Source organism: Dipteris shenzhenensis, chromosome 15 (genome assembly GCF_047967505.1).
Source record: "Dipteris shenzhenensis isolate YYH24624 ecotype China chromosome 15, Dip_SZ_1.0, whole genome shotgun sequence".
Lineage (NCBI taxonomy): Eukaryota > Viridiplantae > Streptophyta > Polypodiopsida > Gleicheniales > Dipteridaceae > Dipteris > Dipteris shenzhenensis.
Window position 1 is genome coordinate 31,375,254 of NC_141610.1, and position 25,957 is coordinate 31,401,210.

The 25,957-nt window shown below is 47.4% G+C and overlaps 1 pseudogene; it reads left to right on the forward strand.

Moving 5' to 3' along the window:
• The first annotated feature begins 817 nt into the window (after positions 1-817).
• The window catches only part of LOC147893690 (cleavage and polyadenylation specificity factor subunit 3-I-like), a 33,050-nt pseudogene continuing 7,910 nt past the window's right edge, over positions 818-25,957 (forward strand).

Sequence of the window (25,957 nt, forward strand, 5' to 3'; positions counted from 1 at the left end):
TGAGGAAGAAATCTCCAAGTTGTACGGATGTAAGGTATACACTTTTTTTGTTTTTTGACGTTTCCTCTAAAGGCAAGCCTATTAGTGATTTTTAGACTTACGTTGGGTTCAAATCACCTACTGGCCATCTTCCAAAAGGTGTTATGAAGGGTTGCTGTCCTAATTGGCCCAATTAGGGGATTGGGCCTGGACACTGATACAAAAGATTTGTGTCCGACCCATGAAGGCCGCATACTCCATGGCCAACTCCCCCAATTGTTACATGATTGGCTCATTCGATCTCCTCCAACCGCTACACTAATCACATAAATTAGGGTGGGTTCAGACCACTCGCTGCCCACCCTCAAAAAATGTATGTGAAGGAGGGCACTGGTCTTAGGTGCCATAATGAAAAAAGTGGTCCCGCCCACTTGCACAAGAAAATAGTGGGCGGCATATGGAGGTTGCCCAACCCATGTGCACGTGCCAAAAAAGGGCCGTGAAATGATGTGAGTGGTTCTTTTGCAAGATTTCACTGAAGCCACAAGCCAATGTTTGCTTTTCCTTGACATATTGGATGCAGCTTGGCAATAAAGAGAGAACCAACGGGTGGTGTGAACGACCACACTCGGTGGCCACTCATAAAAAAACGTGTAATACTGGTGGCCGCGGGCCCGTCGGATATGAACCACGAGTGACGAGGCGCGGCATGGCACGGCCATCCTCGAATTCGATTGGGAGGGTAGGTGGTGTGAAGGGGCTGAGAGTGCATTTCGTTTCATGTTAACAAGTGAATAGCTATATAATAGAACCTCCTTAAAATTCAAGGCACCTTGAGCCTTTTCCTTGGGGAATTCCTCTCACTTGCAGCTATGAACTCTATCACCTCTGCCAATCCCTTGAAGCGCAAAGACTCTATCAAAGGAGTAGGTGACAAGCTCGACATCACTCCTCTCGGAGCAGGCAATGAAGTTGGTCGTTCCTGTGTTTACATGACTTACAAAGGCAAAACTGTACTTGTAATGCTTCTCTCCCTTAGTAGATTTTCGTTTTCATTTCTCAGGAGCTTGTGTAGTCCCGAATCGTATGTGCTTCGCGCACTAGATGCGTTGACTATGGTTCTCTCCTCCATCAGTTAACGTGTACACCCTAATTTGTGAAAGGAGTGTGCACTGCTATTTAAATATTGAAATTGGCCTTAAATCCATTTGCGGGGAAGTCGGAGTGCACCACCGAAACCCAATCTATCTATAGTGTTCCTATGTGCATAAAAATTTCTTCTTTGGTACGCTATAATTCAACAATATTGTGCTATGCTAAATCTATAAGTAAAATATAACGATGGATATGTCAAATCTATAAGTAAAATAACGATACTCACACCATAGAAGATGTTCATAAGAGCAAGCAAATAGTAAAATTTGCCTCCCTTGGTTAGAATAGGCAAGTCCAAGTGTGCCTCGGTGTAAAGGTCGTAGGACAAGACCATGGAATCATATAGACCATTTAAAAAAAAACCATAGCTTTGAGTAATAGATGCATACCATATGTCGCGTACTAAAAAAAAAGGTAACACTACGTGCATGGGAGTTAAGACAGTCAACCACCTAACACTCAAGACTATTGAACTCCAAAACTGTGAGGCACCCAATTACAGAAGTCGAGTTTCCACATGAAATCACAATTTGAAAATTAAAAAAGAAACAGTTTCTATATTCCAAAAATAGACCTTCACAAAGGAAACACTTCTCGTTGAGGAGAGATGTACCACCCTGTCACTCCATGCTCTACCTCCGATATCTCATTCACAATCTCAATCACAATCACAATCACAATCCTTTTTTTTTTTTTCCAAAAACAATCACAATCCTAATTTCAATCACAGTTGGAGATGAAATACAAATCTCAATCTCAATCTTGAACTCAAAATCTATTCTTGAAACCTGGGTCTCAATCTCAATCTCAATCTCAATCTTGGTTAAGAGTCTTTCTCAATTCGCCTCAAAATCTGCACGCATGAAGCTTCTTCCGAATCTACTTTTCCCAAAAACAACCTTGCTTTTCAGAAATAAAGCCATTGCTTTGGTTCGCTATTTCAGAACCCTGTATCTACGAAATAGTGCGTATCTACGAAACAGCCCAGTTCGCTATTTTAAATAAACACTAGAAAAACAGCCCAGTTCAAAGCCCTGTATCTCCCAAATAGTGCGTAATCTGAAAATAATCAATAAGACGACTTCTGACTGTTCTTTGTTTCCTTACAACTTTCGTCTTTATCTCCAAATCTTAGGCCTCAAATCTGCGTTTTAGAATTTTGAGAGAAATCCAAGCAAAAAGGCCAAGTCCAAACTGCTTTTTCCTGATCTTTGGACCATCTTTTTACCAATACATGCTTTTATTAAAATGAATCGTCTTCCCATATATATTTGACCGATGTTAATATTCCGATGACAAAGATACAAAAAATGTATATTCTCAATACTCATGTATCCTTTGATCATTTTAAAGTCTTTTTCCTTACTCTCAAAGGATTTTTCCTGATCTTTGGACCATCCTTTTACCAATACACGCTTTTATTAAAATGAATCGTCTTCCCATATATATTTGTCTTTAAAAAATGACCGATGTTAATATTCTGATGGCAAAAATACGAAAAATGTATATTCTCAATGCTCATGCATTCTTTGATCATTTAAAAGTCTTTTTCCTTAATTTCAAAGGATTTTTGTAGAGACTTATACCCTATTTGTGGGACCAGATAAATTAATTGATATGCTACAATCATGTCCATACACGTTGAATGGAGACGTCCTAATAGATCAATGCCATGAACTGTTATAGGCAAACTCTACTAGAGCCAATAACTTAACCCAATTCTTTTGACTCTCATCCACATACATTCTCAGCATATTCTCGAACAATCTATTCACCCTCTTGCGTAGTCTCCAGAAATGCCATTTCAGGGCTCCCAAAACGGTACGGCGTTTCGGAAATGTTTTCTGAAACAGAAATGCCATTTCAGGATAGGCATTTTCCTCTGCCCCAAAACAGTCTGTGGGCGCCCGTTGCCATTTCTTTCTTGCTTCCCACCTAGAGCATGCGATGTTCATTTGCTGAGTGCTCCCCTCCAGCCATTTCATCTTACTCTCCTTTGGCAGCTCCCACTCCCCCTCTTGCACACATTGGCAAGGCTAGCTTGAAACAGGCTGTCCCAGCATTTTTTCCAGCTCCAAAACAGCCCTTTTTTTTTAGTTTTTTTGCTCCCAAACAGCCCCTTTTTCTCAGCTCCCTTTTTCTGAGTTCTGAGCTCCAAAAAGCCCCGTCTTCCCAGCTCCAAAACACCCTCTTTATCTGCTTGCTCTCACTGCTCGACCCACTTTTTTAAATTCTCAGGTCCAAAACAGCCTCTTCTACTCAAGTTCTCAGCTCCAATTTTTCTATTCCTCACTCGTAGGTCACATGGCTCCGGATCCATTCTGGGAACATGTAGAGAAAGTGGGGAACTACGTAAGGGTCCGGTGGATCTAAGAAGTGGAGATGTTTGTATTGTGGAGAGGTCAAATCGGGGAGTGTCACCCGTGTGAAGGACCATCTTGCATGTGCCAAATAAAGATACATGGCCATGCCCCATGTTCCTTGAAATGTTCGGGAGAGCCTTGAAGGGTGGAAGCAAAAGTGCTTGGCTGTTCTCAAAGAGGTGGATTCTGTGGCAATATTGGATGAAGCTGAAGCTGGTTCAAGCGAAGCAGGGTCAGCAAAGAGGGACAGAGATGTAGGGTCAGACAGTGGCCATTTGTCCTCTACCTCAATGATGGGTTTGCATGCAAAGCGGACTCCTTTGCCAGGCCATGTATCACGAAACACCCCTCCAACACATAGAGTTACAGGTTCTGTACAAAGGGCTAGCATCCAAAATGGTTTCTAGAAGCAAGGAAATTGCGTATGGCCAGCCTGCATCTGAGAGGTACAGCCAGTGCATGGTGGAGTGCTGGTTCAGCTCCTAGGCACTGGAAGGGCTTTAAGAAACGTAGAGAAGGGGGAAGGGGCAGATTTGGAGATGGGGATAGAATAGCAGAAGGAAGGGAGAAGGGAGGAGAAGGGGAAGGAGAGAGAAAGAGGGAGAAGGATTAAGGGGATAGAGAGATAGAGAGAGGGAGGAGAGAGAGAGTGAGTGTTGGCAGCAGGAAGGAGGAGGGAGAGTAGATAGGATTAGATGTTACATCGAAAAGGTATCATACAAATCATAAGGGGCTGACTTATATAGTCCCCCTTCTTAATCCTATCTTACCACCAATTTCCATTCTTTTTCCCCACCTATTTCCCATCTAATTCCCTGCTATTTCCCACCTTCATTACAGCCATCCCTCCCCAAGGAATTTTGCACTCAAAATTTTATATGCAGGCTGTTAAATAGGTGCAGCAAACAGCAAATAATAATCAGCCTGGTAGGAGATAGGGGTTGTCTTGGACAATGCTCTCTGGCTGCCACGAGTTCTCATCCTCAGGGAGTAGCAAATAATAATCAGCCCGGTAGGAGATAGGGGTTGTCTTGGACAATGCTCTCTGGCTGCCATGAGTTCTCATCCTCAGGGAGTCCCTACCACTTGATAAGATACTCGGTGTAGACTTTGTTTCGGAGTACGTGATCCTTGAACCCATGATGCGCTCCGGAACATAGAGTATGTGGCCCTTCTCATCCATAAGTGGTAGCTCAGGAAGGACTTGGACATGCTGTTCGACATGTGGCTTCAGCAAGGACACATGGAAAACATTATGAATCCTAGAGGTCCTGGATAGCTCCAACTCATAAGCCACCTCGCCAACTTTGCGGATGATCCTGTAGGGACCATAATACTTGTGAGCAAGCTTCGTGTTGGTGTTACCTTTCAGCGAGGCATAACAGTTCTTATGGAGGCGTAAGTGCACATAATCCCCTTCTTCAAAAGACATATACCTCCTGTGTTCATCCGCATACTTCCGCTTGGCTTGGGCATCTTGCATATTCTTTTTAGCCAATTGCAAAAGGGCATCCATACTCTCCAAGTCATTTCTTGCTTGCTAATTTTTCATAGCCATGTCTGCAACTAAAGATGGCATACCCACTGTGCATCCATACATAGCCTCGAATGGGCTCATCCCAATAGAGATGTGCTTGGTACTGTTGTAACAAAATTCAGCGAGTGCCAACCACTTATCCCAAGACTTCTGTGTGTCATGACAGACATGCCTCAAATACTCCTCCAACCATTTGTTCACCCTTTCTAACTGTCCATCCGTCTGCATCTCTGTCGTTGACAATCTCCCAAGGGAAGCCATGATGCTTAAAAACATGCTCGATGAACTGCCAAGCAACCTTGAAATGGGCCTGCTTTGTCATTCTGTCAATCACCACAAAAGTGCTATTCCATCCCCGCTCTGTGGAAGGCAACCCTATGATGAAATCCATAGCAATGTGAGTCCATTTGCCTTCTGGAATAGGTAATGGCTGTAAGAGACCCGCGGGTAACCAGCTGTCCACTTTATTCTGCTGGCAGGGTAAACAGTCACTGACAATTTAACTACATCCCGCCACAAGCCATCCCAGATAAAGCTCTGTTTGACCTTTTCATATGTCTTAGTAATACCCGCGTGTCCTGCCATAGGAGATGAGTGCATTTCTTGTAAGACCAACAGTTGGTACTTGAATCTGGCACCAAATAAATTCTGTCCTTGCACCACAGCAGCCCATTATGCAGCTTAAATTCAGCATGCCCCTGGCTCGATGGCCTCTATAACTCCACAAATATGGAAGCTGCCTTAGAATCTTGCATATATTCTTCCTAAATACCATGAATCCACTGTTGGTAGATGATAGAAATGGTAGACAAACCCCAAGCCCACATACGGGATAAGGCATCTGCAACCATGTTTTCCTTCCCTTTCTTGTACTCAATGTCGAAATCATAAGACTGAACCTTAGCCAGCCACCTCTTTTGCTTCATTGATAAGTTGGGCTGCGTAAGGAAATACCGGAGTATCCTATGATTTGTCTTAACCTTGATTTTGCTACCGTATAGGTAGTGGTGCCATTTTTCGAAAGCATGGAGGATAGCCAACATCTCCTAATCATACACATGATAATCCAGCTCCTTGGCACCCGTGTTCCTGCCTTAGCACAGCCCCTAATCCTTTGCCACTGGCATCTGCCTCCACAATGAAAGTACGTGAAAAATCAGGGCATAGCAACACGGGAGCATGAGTGAGGGCGAATTTCAGCTCTTCAAAGTTGTGCTGTGCATCTGTAGACCACATAAAAGCATCCTTCTTCAAAAGGTCTGTCAGAGGGCCTGCCCTCTTGGCAAACTTGCGAATAAAGCACTTGTAGAAGGAAGCAAGACCTAGAAATCCCCTCAATTGAGTAGGGTTGCGTGGCTGCTTCCAATCCTCAATGCATTTCACCTTTGCAAGATCCACTCGAATCCCATCCTTGCTGACAATGTGACCAAGATACTCAACCTCCTGTGCCATAAAAGTGCATTTGCTAGCTTTAGCATAAAGCTGATGCAGCCTCAAAATTTCCAGCACTTGCTTGACATGTCTGATGTGCTCCTGCTTATCCTTCTTGTAAATGAGGATGTCATAAAAAAATACCAGTACATATTTGAAAAGGAGAGGCTGCAAAATCTTGTTCATGAGTGCCTGGAAGGTAGCTGGTGCATGGGTCAATCCAAAAGGCATCACCTTGAACTCATACAATCCCCACTCTGTGCAAAAGGTTGTCTTGTGCTCATCCCCAGCTTTCATTCTAATCTGATGATAGCCAGACCTCAAATCAATCTTAGTGAAAACTGAGCACCCTTGAGTTCATCCAACAGGTCGTCTATTCTGGGGATTGGAAACATGTTCTTGATGGTGACCTTATTGAAGTCTCTGTAATCAATGCACATACGGTAAGAATCGTCCTTCTTCACTAAGAGCACAGGGGATGCAAAAGGAGAAGTGCTATGAGTGATGAAACTCTTCTGAAGTAAGTCCCTCACTTGAGTTGCCACTTCCTCTTGTTCTACCTTAGAGAGCTGGTATGGGGCCTCATTGATTGGCTTACTGCCAGGTTCCAAGACTATGGCATGATCTACATCTCTTCTCGAAGGCAACTGTGATGACAAATTGGAAAAATCTGCAAACTCTGAGAGCAATCTCTGCATATCACAATCATCAACACGGGGAGTGCCACCCTCCTTAGTTATTGACACATTTAATGCATGTATAGTGCTGCCCCTCTTGAGCTCTCTGGCCATCTGCCTTGCTGAAATGACCTACAATTTAGGAGCTGCAATACCATGCAATGTAACTGATCCATCCCTGTGGACAAAGCTGAGTGTTAAGGCATTGAAATGCATGCTGATTTTGGCTAGTGATTGCAACCAATCACAGCCCAGGACAACATCTATTGGGCCCGTGTCAAGTGCCAAGAGATCACCTGCAAATGTATAGTCATCAGAGAACTTAATCCTTGCATCTTGGCGACAAGATCTACTGATCATATGCTGTCCATTGGCCACTTCTACTCTCAGCCCATGGTCTATCTCAGTAGCAATCAGTCCCACCCTCTGTAGGGTCTTGCAGTTAACAAAACTGTGGGTGCTACCGCTGTCCACCAACACATGCACAATCCTGCCATTAATCATCCCTGTTAATTTGATAGTATCAGCACTTTTGGCACCCATCAGGGCATGCGTGGAAATAGTATAAAGTGTTGGCTGGGCTTCCCATAAGCCTCCTCCTCGTTCATAGGAGCATTACCACCTGCGTCTTCATGTGCATAAAAAGGTATCGCATTGTGATGCTCCACAGAAAAGAGTGTGGGCCTATGGCCTCTCATGGTGTTCCAGTGCTCTCCCTCAAACTTGGAAAAGACTATGATGTCATCGAAGAAGGTACCCCTGAACTGCATTAAGGACGGAAGATGCAATTCATCATTCGATTAATGGTAGCAAGGGCATTTGTCAACCCGAATGGCATTACTAAGTATTCATACAGACCAAAACATTATCTTGTGCACATCCTATGATTGTATGCGAACTCAGTGGTAACCACTTTTCAAATTTGATCCAGCACATTATCTACGCGCGAATTGGGAATCTATTCTTGATGGTCATCTTGTTTAGTGTGTGATAATCAACGCGCATACGAAAGGAACAATCTTTCTTCTGTACAAGAAGTACAGGGGAACAAAACGGAGAAGAGCTCGGCTGAATTAAGCCTTTGGCCAGCAAGTCTTGTACTTGAGCCATAATCTCCTCTCTCTAGGTAGCACTGACCCTATAAGGCATCAGTTTATACACTTCTTGTCTCTCAAGGGGTAACTCCCCTAGTAATGCATCTTTAAAATTTTCAAGAAACTGGAATTTTCTCTATCAACATCATTCAAATCAGCATGCATTTCTAAATCTCTTTCCTAAATGAAAACCATGTACGCTGAAACTACAGACTGTATTGCCTTGCCAACAAAAATATCAGATACAATGGGGATGGTCTCCCCTTTATTCCTGGCAACGATACGTTGCACTTTACCCTTATGTACAAACTCAAGCACTCTTTCAGGAAGAGACACTTCACTGCCTTATGATGAAACCAAGGCATTCCCAGAACTACATCATGATGCTTAAGAGGGGAAATGCTGATCTACATAACTCTGTACATTGACACGAGGCTTCCCAATCAAGGAAGTAACAGGCATAGGGTTCCCATGGAACATCTGATCGGCATCTAGGGCCCTACCCAACTCTTCAGTCTTTATCCCCAGCCTCAAGGCTAAGTCTTCTGATATGGAGTTATCAATAGCCCCTGGATCAAACGCTTGCTGGTCTCTTATCTTGCCCCATGACAGCAACGTCTCTCTCTTCTCTCGATTTGACACTGTTCCCAAAACATCAAGAATTCCATCCGCCACCGGCCTGGGCGGTACTTGGGGCTTACCTTGCTCCTTCGAGTCCGAGACCTCACAAGGCACTTGGCAGGCACATTGACACGAGGCTTCCCAATCAAGGAAGTAACAGGCATAGGGTCCCCATGGAACATCTGATCGGCATCTAGGGCCCTGCCCAACTCTTCGGTCTTTATCCCAGCCTCAAGGCTGTGTCTTCTGATATGGAGTTATCAATAGCCCTTGGATCAAACGCTTGCTGGTCTCTTATCTTGCCCCATGACAGCAACGTCTCTCTCTTCTCTCGATTTGACACTGTTCCCAAAACATCAAGAATTCCACCCGCCACCGGCCTGGGTGGTACTTGGGGCTTACCTTGCTCCTTCGAGTCCGAGACCTCACAAGGCACTTGGCAGCCACATGCCCCTCTTTGCCACACCTAAAGCATATGCTCTCTTTTCGCATAATGGCAATCTGTTCAGGAGTAAACTGCGGTTTCCCTTTATAGACTTTTTGCACTTGGTTTCCCCTCGGCTTCTGAGGCTGAAATTCCCTCTTTTGAGACTTGGGAAACTCCTTTCACTCACTGGGGAGTGGCTGACTTCTTTTCTACTGTTCGGGCCTGTAAGGAAGGCATGGGATCCTGCATTTGCATTGAGTTGGACACAAAGGCTGAATGCATTATTACCTGATGTGCTGGGTATTTACCACAGCCTAGATCTTGGGAGTCAAGACAGCCCTATATTTCCTGAGTTGGGTATTCTTGGAGACCTTCTTAAAAGGTACAATCGGCATCCCAAAACTTTTGATTATAAGTCTCCACTGAATCCCCTTCATCCATGTGCACACTCTCCCAACTAAGAAGGACATGGTCCCTGAAATGCTTTGGCATAAATTGCTTATAAAAAGCTTTCTTCTAATGAAGGTGGGAAATAGCACGGAATTAGGTGGGAAATAGGTGGGGAAAAAGAAGGGAAATTGGTGGTAAGATAGGATTAAGAAGGGGGACTATATAAGTCAGCCCCTTATGATTTGTATGGTACCTTTGAGATGTGACATCTAATCCTATCTACTCTCCCTACTCCTTCCTGCTTCCTACGCTCACTCTCTCTCTCTCCTCCCTCTCTCTATCTCTCTATCCCCTTATCCTTCTCCCTCTTTCTCTCTCCTTCCCCTTCTCCTCCCTTCTCCTCTCTTCCTTCTGCTATTTTATCCCCATCTCCAAATCTGCCCCTTCCCCTTCTCTACATTGGTATTAGAGCTCCCTTTTTTGGCACCTTTGCGCTTCCCTTTCACCCTTCAGTCGTTGAGCTGCTGTCCAAAGGTGAAAATTGAAGGCACAGCCACAAGCTTTCATCAAAGCCTGACGATCAGTTCTGACGCTCCAAGCAATGCCTAAACGACAGCAAGTCCTCCTGCATCTACTTTCGAATCAACAGCCAATCACGAACCACAAACCCACTATCTGGTTCGACCGATTGACCCGCAAGCTGCTCGTCAACGATCCCAGGTCATACGTGAGGCCTTCACCCGCAAGCTGCTCATCAAATTGTCAACCCCTGCAACTGACCTCTCCCGCGACACCGTCCGTGACGCGACCTGCTCGCCTTGGCTGTGCGTCGTCGTGACGCCGCCGCAACCTGGCCGCCGCAGCCCGTCTAGCCTTGCCAAAAGAACCTTAGTCCTCACATGTTTCCTAGGTTAAGTTAGCTAGGGTTAGTTTGATTGGGTTTAGTTAGTGGGTTAGGTTTAAGTTTAGTTAGTTGGGGGCTGTTTTAGGCTAGTTCTAACTAAGGTTAAGTAGTTGGGTTAAGTTAGACTAAGTCAGTGTCTTGTCTTACCAGTCTTAGGTTAGGAGTCCTAGGTGACTTAGGGACCAAAAAAGAGAAAAAAAAAGAAGCGGTAAACAGTTCACTTTTCAGCCTCTTTTTAGGGGCCTTTCACAGCCCGTTTGGAGCCATTTTGGCTCCATTTCGAAGCTTCTTCGACGACCCTTCTTCCGAGCCTCTCCATCGACATTTTCATGTTTCCAGGTACTATCTCAGGTGCTCATTACACAGGGTTTTGTTATCCATTTCTCCTTGCCTACATTCGAGCTCCTCTCTCCAAGGCCGGTCACCATGGCACCGAAGCGTGTTCCTCGTGATATATTGCATGACACTGATGAGGCTGCTTAGCATGAGGTGGCCACAATGGTTGCATCCACTGGTGGTGCAGAGGTTCCTTTGACTTAGCCTCTCTCTCCTGCATCCCGGGAAGTGCAAGCAGCGCAAACGCAATTTCTGGATGCCCTTTCCTCTATGCTCCAAGATGCTTTTTGCCAGATAGGACAGGAGTTCAGCAGGCAGCTTACCACAGCCATGGCTATGCAGGATACGACTCTTGTCCAGATAGGACAATAGATTGGTCAGCAGATCACATCTGCCATTGTTATGCAGAATAAGGGTAAGCAGCTCTTGGGTGCAACTCTTGGGTGCAAGCTGCTTACCCTTATTCTGCATAACAATGGCAGTCAGGACGTTTTGTCTACTCCACGTAGGGGTTTTATGGCAGATGCCCGTCGTGCCTATGAGCATCAATCTTTTGGACCATTGCATGTATCCTAGCTTGGGGATTATCTGGACATAGATGATGCATTTTCTGTGCCACAGAGCACCTTCTTGCAGGATGTTAGGCCATCTTTTGGCTCTCAGCTTTCTGCATCTATGCAGGCTGAGCCATCTCTTTTGGGCCGACCCGTTGGTGTGCATCCGGCTAGTGCTCCTTTCACCGCACCAGGGAGTATGCCATCATTTCAGAGAGATGCATTTGGCAGAGACACCCAGCCCGGGGTTCATACACCCATCGCTCCGCCAGCGAGCACATATAGCCAGACGCAGCCAGTGCATCAGATGGTAGCAGCTTCTATGCAGCAGGGAGTTGGTGGTGGGCAGCAAGCCACTTTTGATGACATGTTGGCAGATTCTTTGCCTTCATATAGGGCCCTACCTGAGGCCATCAAACTTGAGATGCCCTTCTCCGATTATGTGGACCTCAAGCGTGATGATGCCTGATGCCCGGACTTCTGGAGGTTACACACACAGGCTTTCCTTGTTTGTGCAAAACGTATCTAAGAAGGGAAAGCTGCTGCGTTTCATCCATGGGTTAAGTTCTTCTCTCACTGCAGATGTGAAGGCACATAACCCTCAAACAATTAAGAAAGCAGCTCAGCTTGCAGAGGTATTCGAGCCTAAATATGCTGGCAAGCACAGAAATGCCAGGGGCAGCTTGCATGCTACGGGCTATGACGCTAAGTCGAAGCCTAAGTTTGCTGAGTGGACTGACAAGAAATCTGCAGCAGCACCATTTCCTCGCTTTCCTACTGTCTTGGGTAGTAAGATGCCGTATGCCAGGCCTTACAGGTATCCTGATGGCAAGCCTGGAGGCAAGCCAACTGCTGGAAATGAGCAGGCTGAGATAAAACAGCATACACAGGCAATGTTGGACAGTAGAAAGAAGGCCACCTTATGTTTTAAATATGGCGAGAAATGGACTCCTGAGCACAGGAATGTGTGCAAGATGCCCAACAGTGGTATTGCCAAGCTCAGCATGATCATTGACCTCTCAAATGACGAGGAATTGTTTGATGCCCCAGGTTCTTTGGATACGTTTCAGGATGAGATGGCAAATACACATGATGCAGATGAGGCTCCTGACTGATATTCCTTTTGATCCTAGTGGTGCTACTGCGCATGACACTCATGCTTCACATTCGTATGAGATCCTGCCCACTAGTGCTCTCCCCCCGCCTCCCCCCCACAGGTTGTGGTCATAGGCATCAAAGGCGTCCTAGGTGGATAGGACCCACTAGCCCTTCAGGTGGCAGCAAGAGGCATGCCAGAGCCTTGGGTGGAACCCTATGAAGGTGAGTGGACCAAGGTGGGACAAAAGAAAAGGAAACCAAGCAAGTGGGCTGCGAAGAGCCAAAGACAGCGGGCCAACCGCAAGAAGAGAGCGCTGGCAGCTTCCCACTCTTAGGATTAGTTTGGGGATCCCCTTGTAGGTTGCCCTTCACTTCGGAGAGCGCACCCATTGCTCCTCTAGAAGACCCTTCCGAAGTAGGGCATTCGAGCACCCAGCCCCCCCTAACCCCGCAACAGCAAGTTACAAGTGCTCTGGAGGTTCTAGAGGCTGCTGCTCCTCTCATGCGCTCCCCCATCCTAATAGAGGAGCCTCAGAGGTCCCAGGCACCAGTGCAGCAGCGAGTCCCCTATCCTCTCCGCCTCTCTTGGACTTCTCCCCCCCCCTTTGCATCCGTCGGGACCCCCCGCCCCCCCAATCTCTCCCCCTCCTCCCCCCGCCTATCCTGCTATCGTTACTCTTGTCACCCGCCCTTCCCCCCCCCGCCACGAGAGGTTCCTCCGCTTCCCCCTCCCTGTTGGAAAGGTCACCTCCCCATCTGTAAGCCCCCATATGAGGAGAGCATGGGGGAGGGAGACCTAGGGCGGTACCCCACATAAAAAGAGAGAAAGGGGCTGCCACATGGACAGCATCATGGCTGTCATGTGGGCAGCACATCTAGAGAAGGTCCAGGAGCAGATCCGTGGGTATTTGGAGCTCTAGATAGAGGCGAGGAGTGGCTGCATGATGACGATCCATGGCAGCTGACCTCAGCAGCAGTACGGATCAGTACGGCGCTGCACACGTGGCTGGAGAGAGCCTGGCAGAGGGCAGACCCAGCAGGAGCACATGGCGCAGCATGGCAGGGCAAAGGCTCCTGCAATAAGGGCCCATTGGTGGCGGAACAGTTGCAGCCATCCAGCCCTAGAAGGACCCAAGGGTAGGGCTCTGTATGGGCTGCCCTTAGGGCCTGGCAGCAGCCCAAGAGAGCCGCCTCAGGTTGGCCAATCAAGGGCTGCCTGGAGGTCGGTTTACAGACCACAAAGTCGGGTAGGGAGGGGCAGTCTGGTCGGCCCATATTCCCCTACCAGGTCGGTTTTTTGGATCAGGCCCTGGGCCTATAAAAGGGGGCCATTCAGCCCTCATATCTCATCTTTTGGAGCAGCTGTCTTGGGGCCTACATTCAGGAGGACCAAGAGGACCTATGTGCTGCAGACAAAGCTTGACAGAGGCTGCCTACCTAGGCTGACACGCAGGGCAACAAGGTTGAGAAGATCATTCTGGACAGAAAGTCTATAGACGCTCGAGGTGGAGCACGCTGGCTCGAGTCTAGAGATAGCCGGTAGATAGGAGAAGGACCTTGTGGTAAGATCAGAGGACCACACCATTGGTGGGACTCTGGATCTATCTCTTTTGTATTGTGTCCATAGCTTTGGACGTAAATATATTATTTTGGTGGTTTCTCTATCTGGTTGGTTCATTGTCTATTGATGAGTCTGCACATCTATTCTATGCACATAAGTTTAAGAAGCTTGTGATTTCACACCCCACACCACACTGTGTGAGCTCCTGGGCAATTCTATCAGTCTTCCGTTGTGCGTACCCTTTGTTGGGTCATTTTCTAACACTCCCCCCGTGCTCCCTCGAGACCTAGCCCTATTCCTCTATCTTTGGGTAACATCAAGGATGGAGCCTCTTCACCAGCCCTCTCTTCGTTCCAGCAACTTGCTTTCGCTCCCCTATAGGATACTACCTCTTCACAGGTACTGGGGGAAGGGGTTTCTTCCTCCAAGCTTTCCGCCCCACAGTTACGTGCTCGGCTCTCTCTGCCAAGGGATTTTTGGAGACTAGGTCCATGGAACTACCTGGAGATTCCATACCTGTGCCCCATGCCTCTAGAGCTAACAGTCTTCGTTCCAGCAGCCTACTTCCCCTGAGGCCCTGTAGGATACTGCCTCTTCACAAGTACCAGGGGAAGGGGTTTCTTCCTCCAAGCTTTCCGCCCCATGGTTACATGATTGGCTCCCTCTGCTGAGGGATTTTTGGAGATCGGGGCAGTGGAACTACCTGAGATTCCATACTTGTACCCCATACCTCTGGAGCTGACAGTCTTGATTTTGCAACCCCGAAAAGTGGGCTCAATTAGTGTGGTGGACTCCCGCAGGCATCCTTTCTGGGTTCATCAGTTTGCCTCCAAGTCTTGATTTTGCAACCCCGAAAAGTGGGCTCAATTAGTGTGGTGGACTCCCGCAGGCATCCTTTCTGGGTTCATCAGTTTGCCTCCACCAGTGCAGACACAACAATGTTCGATGCCATGATGGAGGACCAGTTGTACCGGATGATGGATGAGTGGATGGGCTCGCAGGGGCAAGATTTGTGGGTAGCTTATGGGCCTTCTGCACACTTCCAGCTCGATTTTTCCCCAGAGAGGACAGGCTTAAGTTTGGCAGTGGGAGTGATTTGCTTGCTGCCTCAGGTGGTGTTCATGCACCTGCATTACTGGATGCTTTATTAGTGCTCTCAGCTATTTGGGGTGGATATTTCCTTCATGCCACAATGGGCACGGAAGGTTTGCATCGAGCCAATCGCGACCTTGGTACGCCGATGCACAGACACAGATTACTCTCCTTCCAAACCATCTTCGAAGTCATAGAGGTCTGATTACGTGCATGGTCTCCACAACCGGTGTGTGGATAAAATTGTAAATAAGTTTTCCACTTGTTGCATGCTACTGGGTAGGCACATAGCTGGTGGGTGGTAGTTTTGGGTTATGGACACTCTCATTACAAGACTTTATACTGATATAAATATTTTCTTGAGATTGTAAAACCTTTTGCAGAGACTCTTGGGAAATGATGACAGCAGTGTGGGTGCACCAGACATCCCAGAGCATGGTATCCAATGTGTGATTGTGTGATTGTGTGGGATGACAAATGTTTTCATGGTTGTCCCAAGCCATATGTGCATGAAAGTATGAGCATATTTGGTCGTGAGTGACTCATAGATTTCCATTGTGTCAGGAATGGGTTTATATGTGGATAATCAGTAGGTAATGAGGTCTAAGTGCTTGTGGCCTGCATTAGTGTGCACAAAGTCTAAGTGTGGTGCATTAAATGCCTTGGTCTAAGTTTTGTGAGAAAGCTTTGGGAGTGGTAAAAAGACAAAAGTGAGGTGGCTAATCAAGGATGACATGGCTGGAATCAAGGAAGGCATGCACGGATGAAGGGGAGCTTTTGGATGGTGGGCTGTAGCTACGTAAAGATGGCGGCTAGGAGTTGATCGGGCTGGGAAGGATCCTACGTTGCATCTGGGAAGGCTTCTTGAAGAGGAAAAAAAACGAGCATAGAGGGGGTGAGGAGTCCGTGAGAGAGGACCGTGGAAGCTGATCAACTTGGATGTGGCATCGCTCCTATGCAGTCCTTGGAGTATCTTGACGGGAGTCAGTGAACAGGAGGTTTATCATAGCGCGAACGATAGACGGATGTGAGTGGGGCTGCTGTTCTTGTGGTGAGCTGTTGGACAGATATGGGCGTCTTTTCTGCTGACTGGATGAACGTTTGCCCCAGCACTGGAAAAAGCTCATTTTTTGGAGCTCAGCCAAACTCTCGACCTCATCTAGAGTTGTGGTAGTGAACCAGGTTCTTTTGGCCACCGCCTGGTTTGTGTGTTCTTGCTGGTGCCGGTCTAGGGATTGCATCACTCAGCTCATTAGACCAGTCAAGAATTTTTTATGGAGTGGACTTGATGGCACGGCAGATGTTGCAATGAGGGTGGCTTGGGAGACCATTATTCTCCCTACATGTGAAGGGGGCCTTAATATCATTGACCCAGACTTGCAGTGCAGGGCATTGCTTTGTAAGGTGGTGATGAGGGGACTCTTGCCTGGGCAGGAACCTTGGAACGATTTCTTTTTTGGACGCATTCAAGCTTGCACACCTACCTTGGGAGATGATTGGGTGGACAGCCCTCGCTGGATTTTTACTTCCGTCCCTCTCAGATCTCCTACCTCTCCTCTCATGACTGCCATCCTGAAAGCTTGGGGGAGCTTCAGGAACACTCTTCGAAGGGTTCCGTCCTCTACCCTCGAAGAGATTGATAGGCAGCCGATCATTTGGAACGATAGTATACTTGATGAGCATGGCAGACCACTGGGTACTTCCCATTACATACAGTGGTCTAGATGGGAGAGAGGCCCCGCCTACACAGCAAGCACTTGGAAAGCATTTATCAGGCTACCTGAGGATCAGAGACTACAGTTAGTGAGTCACCTCAGAGGGGTAGCACGCAGGATTCAACAGATAGATGCAGCCATCCCGGTGGAATGGACAGTTGAGATGCCTATTACTTTCACCACTTAGATGGGAGCTTTTTCGAGGACAACAGTTCCTCTATAGGTGATCGCTCTTCGAGGTCTCGAGAAAGATGCACTAGTCTTTGACGTTGGGTATGGAGGTATACTCTCTAGATCCACGGATGATATTCTTCTAGAGGTTGCCTTTCAGCCTGTCAGGATTGCTAGTTTTGTGGACCATGGAGCGGGCTTGCAGTGGTACTTAGACCCTGATCCTTTGCTCTTGGCCTTGGGATCCTAGAGATTGTGGTTATATGGAGGTGCACCTATGAGGTGCTTACAGTGGGAGCCAGGAGAGTGGAAGTGGATAGATCATGGGTACCGAGAGAGGGGGATTCCCTTCTTTCGTTTCACGGTTGGTAATGCCAGGAGATTTCAGGTGAGCAGTAGGGGTTGGATTTTCTCCAGAGCCCCCCATTGGGACAGCTTCTTCATCACCGCAGATTTGCATAGGAATTTCTGGAGGAGGCTCTAGAAATCCCTCAGAAATAGAAAGATCACTCTTTTCTTTTGGCTTTCTATTCATGGAGGGATTGCAATGAACATGTGGAGATCACGATTTGGGGCTGATCCCACTTGCCCTCGCTGTCATTCTATAAAGGAGTCAATGCAACATTGCCTTTGGGACTGCAGTCAGGCGAGGACTGTTTGGAAAGGGGTTGCTCGGATACTCAGCATTTTTCATACTTCCCCTTTCTTCATGACTTGGGGCTCTGTCGCATGGTTATCCCTTACTGGGCCCCAGCTGTTTTATGAGGGTGACCCTTCTTCTTGGGCACTCTTGGTCCGCCAGCAGGTGATAGAGCCCTGCTCTCTTCAGGATGTACCACTTACTCCCTTCAGAGTTTCTCATGCTTCAGTGGACACCTCTTGGGAGATTTTGGCTAGCATTTCCTCTTGGCACATTTGGAGAGCCAGATGTACAGAGGCCTTGGATGGCACCCAGATACACCCATCACAGGTGTTCACGGGTATTTGGATTGACACGGTTCACACTTTGATAGCCATATGGGCTAGCATGCAGGGCCCTTCACGGGAAGCCTCTTCTAGGAGGACTGTATTTCTTCGAGTTTGGAGGGGTTCTCCCTTTTTCTTGGAGGTTTCTACCGGATTGAGATGGCACTATCAGCCCCAATCCTTTCTTTTTGGCTCTTGAGCTTTTCATGCATTGCATGGTGTATCCCGTATGGAGCTTGCTCTAACGGTTTTCTTTAATACTTAATAGAAGTCTCTTTTTGCCAAAAAAAAAAAATCTTGCATGTCTAACTACTAACTTGACAACAGCAAAAGTATTGAAACACTTAAAATTATACCTTACTGGACTCATACATCATGTTCAACCAGGAATTCCTCATGATTTACCATAATCTATATACTCGAAGTAGTGCAAGGGAAACACTAACAAAAAGGATGAGGACTGAATTAATGTATAGATAGAAATGAATTTAAATATACCTCTATTCCACCCAACCATAACTTCTAGTTGCGGACAACAGAAATTATGAGGTAACCATCAAGGGAAACATTCATGTCTTGTATTATGTGCGATCGATAGGTCAAACAGATCGGACATACAGAAAGGTCAAAGTCCTTGGACATTACCCATCAATTTGAGGATTGTTTTTCCTCATCTCAAGTAGCTCTCTATTTAAGCAAGTACATTATCAAGAATGAGGAATTTTATATCCATATCTAGAAGTTTCTACGTTTCCGAAGCTCGCCATGCTGATCCACTGGTGGGGAAAACATCATATGGGGCGAGTTTTCTATTGCTCAAGCGCTAAACTTGCATAATGTAGACCTCAAGCTTAGAGGTGATCCACATACTAAGCTTGTGATTGGAAGAGAATAGCCAACCCATCTTTAAGAGAATTTCTTGGTTTTATGCTTAATTTCAGCACATATGAGAACAAAATCGGGCCAGGAATATGAATCCTCTTTGGGTATGATGTTGGGTGGTGGCTTTTCTAGTTGGGACATCTGTTCAAAGAGAATAGATGGCCTAAAGGAAAAAATCTGAATAGATCACGCTAAATCCTAATAGATCTTAATCACAAGAGCATGCAGATATTTCCTCATGTGTTATACACCTAATCCTTAAACTGGTTCTCTATTTCAGACAAACTACCCATCCCCCTATCATCACCGATCATGAGCTCAGCAACATCTTCCACTAGATCTCGGCACATGACACAAATAACATTATCATGGATCAACATTTATTGCAGAACAACGTCCCATCTTTTCGATTAGCAAAAGAGAGCCACCAACTTATTAGTCTATTATGGGAAGCTTATGATAAAAGTAACCAAGTCTTTCTCAAAAGTAGTCTCCAAAGGATGGGCAAATCTGAAAGCTTGATGCAGGCATATTACTCTCAATTCTTTGGTGAAAAATGTCATCAATCGAGAGGTGCAAGAAGCCAGGTTTTGCCTTGCCATATACTTACTTTAATTACTCTAAATTCTTTGGCGCAGAATGCCATTCAATTAATGGTTGCAGAAGCCAGATTTTTGCCCTGCCATGTACTTACTTAAGCTTGTAGCAAGGGCACCAGGTTGAATTCGTCATGTAGCTAGCAGCATCATTCTTAGACCCTACATCCCTAGGGAGTTGTCTCCAAACCCCGAAAGATCCACCCAGTCCATTGTCCCACTATGCCCAGCTGATGTGCATCCTTTGGCCAAACAGGCGCACCTCCCTGACCTCTAGGTGCCAAATGAGTGGCTGCCTCTCAAACTCCTCCCTGCAAGAAGGGCTGGCCTGAATGAGCACCCCGGCCAAATGTTGCCAGAGCCTAAAAAGGCTTCTCATGGGGGGGGAGCCTTTTCTTGTGAGAGAAGCCTCTGAAAAGATCCACTCTGTTGGACTGCTGCCACTGTCCACCTGTGCACGGAGTGTTCCCTAGAGCCCCTGATGGAGGAGCTTCCAGGGTTCTGTGCCTAGAGTAAGACCTCGCACCACTAGCTTACCCAAGAGGGCACGGCTCTGCATCTCTGAATCCCTCCTTGTGTGTGCGGCATGATTACCATCTGCCAAGTCACTCAGGTTCTAGTGTCCTCACCAGCCACTAAAAGATATGTCTTGCATTGATTGATAAAATTGACAACTTAGAGTCCACAAATGTGGCCCTCCTTGAGGAGAAGATACATGTGGACAAGACACTAGCTGAGCTAAAAAAACATGGAGAGAAAATCCAAGAGGGGTGGAGAAAAGAAAGGACAAAAAAAGAAGAATGGGAAAGGAAAAGGCTGAATGGATATCTGAAAAAAACAAGCTCCAAGGCCGACTAAATGCATTGGAGGTTGAAGTACAGCAAATGAGGGACATGAAAGTGACTTTGGAAGGCACTTGCAAAGCAATGGAAGAGCTGAAAAACAGAGAATGCCACTCTCAGGAAGGAGATTGCAGCAATGCAAGAAACAATGCAAAGCACACACGCTGAACTGAAGCAACAAATCAGCAAAGGGGAAGCCAAGATGCTGGAATGGAAGCATGGGTCAAAAAGGGCACAACAGCCCCAAAGAAAGAATTTATATCAGAGGCACTTGAGGAGGAAAACAGAAGGGCCAGCAAGGCACTAAATGTCCTTGTGAGGGGTTGAACAATAGGGGACACACCGATGGCAGATGCCCAGGTACTGTTCACAAAAATGGGGCTCAATCTCACATACGAGACAGCCTGGAGGGTAGGCAAACCTGAAGCACCTACAAGGCCACTAGTGCTGAAGTTCAGGACAGCCATGGACAGGATGACTCTCATTAACTGTAGAGCGACTCTGAAAGGGACCAGAATCTATCTAGATGATGATATCACCCTCCTACAACAAGAGCCCAAACCACAATCCACCTAAGAGCAACGCCAACAAAGGAAAACCCACGACCAAGCCTTGCAACTCCTTATTGCAAGCTCACACAGTCTACTCTCTCTGTCCAAGGATCTTCTCCAGCTACGCAGTCACAGCCAGTAGCTCGTCTTCCGTTTCTGCCTTCAGCGATCAAAGCACTGCAGCTTCCCTCTTTTCACAGAGCACATAAAGCTCACGGACTCCTGATTCCTCTCCAATTCATGGAGTACTCAGCTCATGGATAGCATCACCCCCAGCTAGCCAAGGAGCTCTGCACACACGTAACAAGCCACCTCTCCAGCCCACATCCTTGCGATCCCTGCCCATACGCAGTCATTCACCAAATCACTTCCAATAAGCACCTTCAGCAGAACTACGACCTCTCTGTCGTCAAGCCCATCACTCCATTCAAGAAGCTCTCAGCAAGAGCAGTCGACCACCCTTCCAGCAGGATCCCCTGACTCCCTGCAGCTTCCCTTTTGCTGACAAAGCATATGGAGCTCACGTACAAATATTGCTGTGCTGGAGAGATGCCCAATCCTACCTGACATCCCAAATATCTGACAAGAACACCCCTCTGAATCCAGGAAAAGCCAATGTCAACTCCCTAGCCTGGAGTGTCCTCATCACTGATCCAAAAGCCAAAGGATTTATGCCAGTTAATGTGTGTCCTTGCAGCTGAGCAAAAGATATCCAAGGCTGTCCGGAAAGAATCAAGTGACTGCGAAGAGGCCTCAATAAAAATAGCAGTGTCATCAGCCAACTCACAGTCAAGAAGCTCTTGCTCCTGTCTCAAGGGCAATCTTAGCCCATAAAGATCAGCCTGAGATCTAAGGGAGATACTCATAGCTTCTGCCACAGAAAGAAAGAGGCAAGGTGCTAAACGGCATCCCTGACAAACTGACTTGGAAATCTGAAACCTGTCACCCCTTATCCCTCCGATCAAAACCTGGCTATGGGCTCTGTAAAGGGAGGCCACCCCTCTAATCCATGCATCTGAAAATCCAAATCGTAGAAGAGTGCCCTCAAGAAAACCCCAATCTACTTTGTCATAGGCTTTCTCAAAGTCCAAGAGTAGAACTGCCAGCCTCTGCCTTCTCTGCATAGCCCACTCTGTGGCTTCCCAAAAGGAAAAGATATGCTCCTGCCATGTACAAAGTCTGTCTGAGTATCATGGATGAGGTCTGGAAGAAGGGGCTGCAATCGGATGCTGATCGCCTTGCCAAGGATTTTATATAGAGTGCCCAAAAGAGTGATGGGTCTCCAATGGGATACAAAATTCCTATTGCCACCTTTCGAGATAAGGTGTATGAGTCCCTCAGTCAATGAGTCAGACATCTCACTGGAGTCCCAAATGTCCTGTAGGGCTGAAGTAATATGATCAGCTATCATATCCCAAAAGGCTGTAAACAAAGATGGAGTAAGACCATTGGAACCAGGGCACTTGACCTTATGAAGGGCGGAGAGAGTAGTCCTGAACTCTGTGTTGGTAAAGCATGCATCAAGTGAGCATATCATCTCCGGTGTGACCAACATAGGTAAACTCTGCCAAACTACATCTCTAGCCACATCTCTGCCCTGTGTGTCAGGATCTGTAGAAAGAAGGGAGGCATAAAAATCTATCACTGAGTGCATGACGATATCCGGATGAGACTGCAAAATGCCGTCAGAGTCAATAAGCTGCCTGACACTCTCTCTACTATGTCTGGAACCAAGTGTAGAGAAAAAGTGTTTATTGACTCTCCCTCCCATCTGTATCCAAAAGGACTCCCGTGCATGAAAGGCATACTCTGCTCTCTGATCAAGCAATGTCTGCAAGTGAGCCCTTGCTGCAGCAAGGCGCTCTTGTATCCAAGCATCTGATGGTCGTCTCTGCTCCTCCCTCTGCAAGGCTGCCAACTGCCGGCAGATACCAATCTCCCTCCTGAGTACCTCACCTCGCCGAGCACTAGTGACAGAGTGATAAAAGTCGCTGATACTGGCAAGTGCTGTGGTCACATGTGAAGGATCGGCCACCCTCCCCTGTATTCCAATGGCTATCCTCATCGGCGGGAGGAAGCGGATTGGCATACCTTTTTTTTTTTCCCCCAAGAAAGAGACTTCTATTAAGTAAGAGAAAAAACCCGTGAGAGCAAGCTCAAAGCGGAATACAGTGCCACCTCAACCCTGTAGTAGTCTCAGAGAAGAAAGGAGAATCCTTTCATTCCCTGAAGAAAGAAGCCGTCCTAGCTGAGGCTGCACGGGAGTCTCCCTGCATACCCGTCCATACGGCCATCAAAGTAGGGTTGGAAGACCTTACCTGACCTAGTGGCGAAAAAAGAACCCTCCACCAGAGCTGACCTCCTGCCATACACACGAGGTCCAAGGGGAGGAAAGTCCACAGGTGAAGTTCCGCTGAGCTAGTCCTGGGGAGGGGGTCCGAAGGATTCCTACCGAAGTAGGGAGAGAATGTAAGACCCCCTTCCCTGTATCCACGGAAGGAGGCACCTATACTGGGTCCTGATCAAGAAGTGCTGCGGACGAGGTGCCAACAACCTTGGCTGCTGAGGGAGGTACAGCCTGATCCTGGGGTGGAGTGGAAGAAGGCTCTTGAACACTAGGCTCCAAAGCGTTAGCCTCCTGAGGCTCCAAGGGGGTAGCCTCCGAAGCGGTGGAAGTATGATCTGAAGTAGAGGGCCTAACCCACCGTGGGCTAGAGGTGGTGCGGGGTGCAGGAGGGACTCGAGTAACCCTAGGAGGAGGGGGAGCCCGTGTTTGAGGTGGTGCTCGTGGAGCGGTAGGTCCTACTCCTGCTCTTTGTCGTAAGCTAGTACGAGCGGGTTGCTTTCTGGGCCTCTTTTTCTTCTTTGGGCAACCTTTGGCAAAGTGCCCCAAGAATCTGCAAATCCTGCACTGGTCCTGCCAACCTGCAACCTCAAATCTCTGGCAGAAGAATGACCCATCGGGTCGCTATAGCATGATGTGGTCATCTGAAATATTAGGGTTCCGGACAATGACCCTAACCCTGGGTACCCCATCCATCCTGACCGCCTCAGCGGCCGAAGAGGGCTCACCAAAAAGAGGGGGGGTCTCTGCTACCACACCAAACCTCTCGCCAATAACTGAAAGAAGCCGATGATAAACTGAGGGGAGACCAGGGAACCTGATGAAAACAGAAACTCCCTGCTTGTCCTCTTCAACTGGGTCAAAGCCCAGTTGAAAGGGAAACAAAAAAATCCTCATGTAGCCTAGAAATAGAAACCCAGCCTGTAGCAAGTCTCTCGTGACGTCCGGGGAATCTAGGCACACCTGAAAGAAACCTCGTCCCAACAAACGAACATCCTTAAGGTGGGGGGCGAGCTCCTGGGAAGCGCCGCAAGCATCCAATCTCTAGCCTATGATCTAGAGGGGTGTAAACCAAAGATGCATGTGAAGAGAGTCGTGGAACACTCATGCTCCAAGTCCTTTTGCAATTGCTGTAGCTCGTCTTTTGAAAATGTGATGGTTCTCGCGGCCGGTGTGTGCGGTAACGGATTGACTAAATGGGTGCCCATTCGTCAATCGAGGTGGGGAAGGCCGACTCAAACACACAAATAAACTCCGTCCGCTTTCCTGATGCCCAGGAGACCCCCAAAAAAACGGGGGTACACCTGAAGGGAGAGGGTGAAGGAAGGAGGGAGAGAGGGGAGAGAGCAAGTCAGAAGAAGAAGGGGGTAGGTTGAAGGAGGAGGGAGGTTGAAGAAGGGGGAAGCTAGAAGAGAGGGAGGGCAGCAAGGGAGAGAGGGGAAGGGGACAGCAGAGGAGAGGGGGAAGAGTGAAGAGGAGAGAGGGAGGGGAGGAGAGAAGGAGGGGGGGAGAGGAGGAGAGGGAAGGGGGGGGGGTGGGGGGGGAGGTGCAAGCAACAGTGCAGGGGGGGGGGTGCGGGAGCAGCAGCGGGGGGGGCAGCGTAGGCAGCAGCGCGGGGGGAGGGCAGTGCAGGCAGCAGCGCGGGGGGGGGGGCAGCATAGGCAGCAGCGCGGGGGGGGGTAGTGCAGCAGCAGCGCGGGGGGGAAGGGGAGGGGAGGAGAGGGGAAGGGAAGGGGCAGTAGGTAGGGAGGGAGGGGAGGGAGGAGGCAGCAAGGAGGGGAGTTGAAGGGAGGGCAGCAGGAGGAGCGGGGAGCAGCAGCAGTTCCTCGGCGTCTCTGTGACATGCAAAATTTTAATTCTACACTTGTTGTGAATTGGTTTTTAACCAACTTAAATGGATAATCTCAGATGGTTCTTGACAGAGTAGAGCCTTAGCCCGAGATTTGGTGAGAGTTTGTTACTAAATCTGCTTTTTACCAACTAAATAATGTGTAATCTCAGATGGTTCTTGACGGAGTATCCTAAGCCCAGGATTTGGCTAGAGCTTGTCACTAATTATGCCCAAGGGTCTTGGTAAATTAGCTTTGACATATGGGAACAAGCCACTTTGGGGAAGAGGTCTTTCTTTCTGCATAAGCGTAGAGATTGTATTAGTTTTTGGCAAAGTGCGATTAAACATCTGACATGAAACTTCTTTTTGTTTACCAGCTTTCATTTGGATCATTGTGCTTCTCTTCCTTATTTCATTGAGAAGGTTGGGGTTTCCCTTGTTCAACATATCCCTTGTTTAGTAACTTGCACCGTTCTAGAGTTCTCTCACCTATATTATTCTCTTTACTTCATGCAGAATACCTTCAAGGGCCGGGTATTCATGACTCATGCTACTAAAGCTATATACAAGCTGCTGCTCTCAGATTTTGTAAAGATAAGCAAAGTATCTGTGGAAGACATGCTCTATGATGAGCAAGATATACTCCGAACAATGGACAAAATTGAGGTAGTAAGAACCTTCTTTTTGTTTTGAATGTGTCTTTTATTCTGTGCAGCTGGAGCCAATAGTAAATAGGCCTATAAGGTTATATTGATGTAGACAATGTAAGGATTTTACATATAGTTGTTTCGAAGATGCAGATTCTAAAGTGGTCTTTAATTAAGATGTGCTTATGTTGGG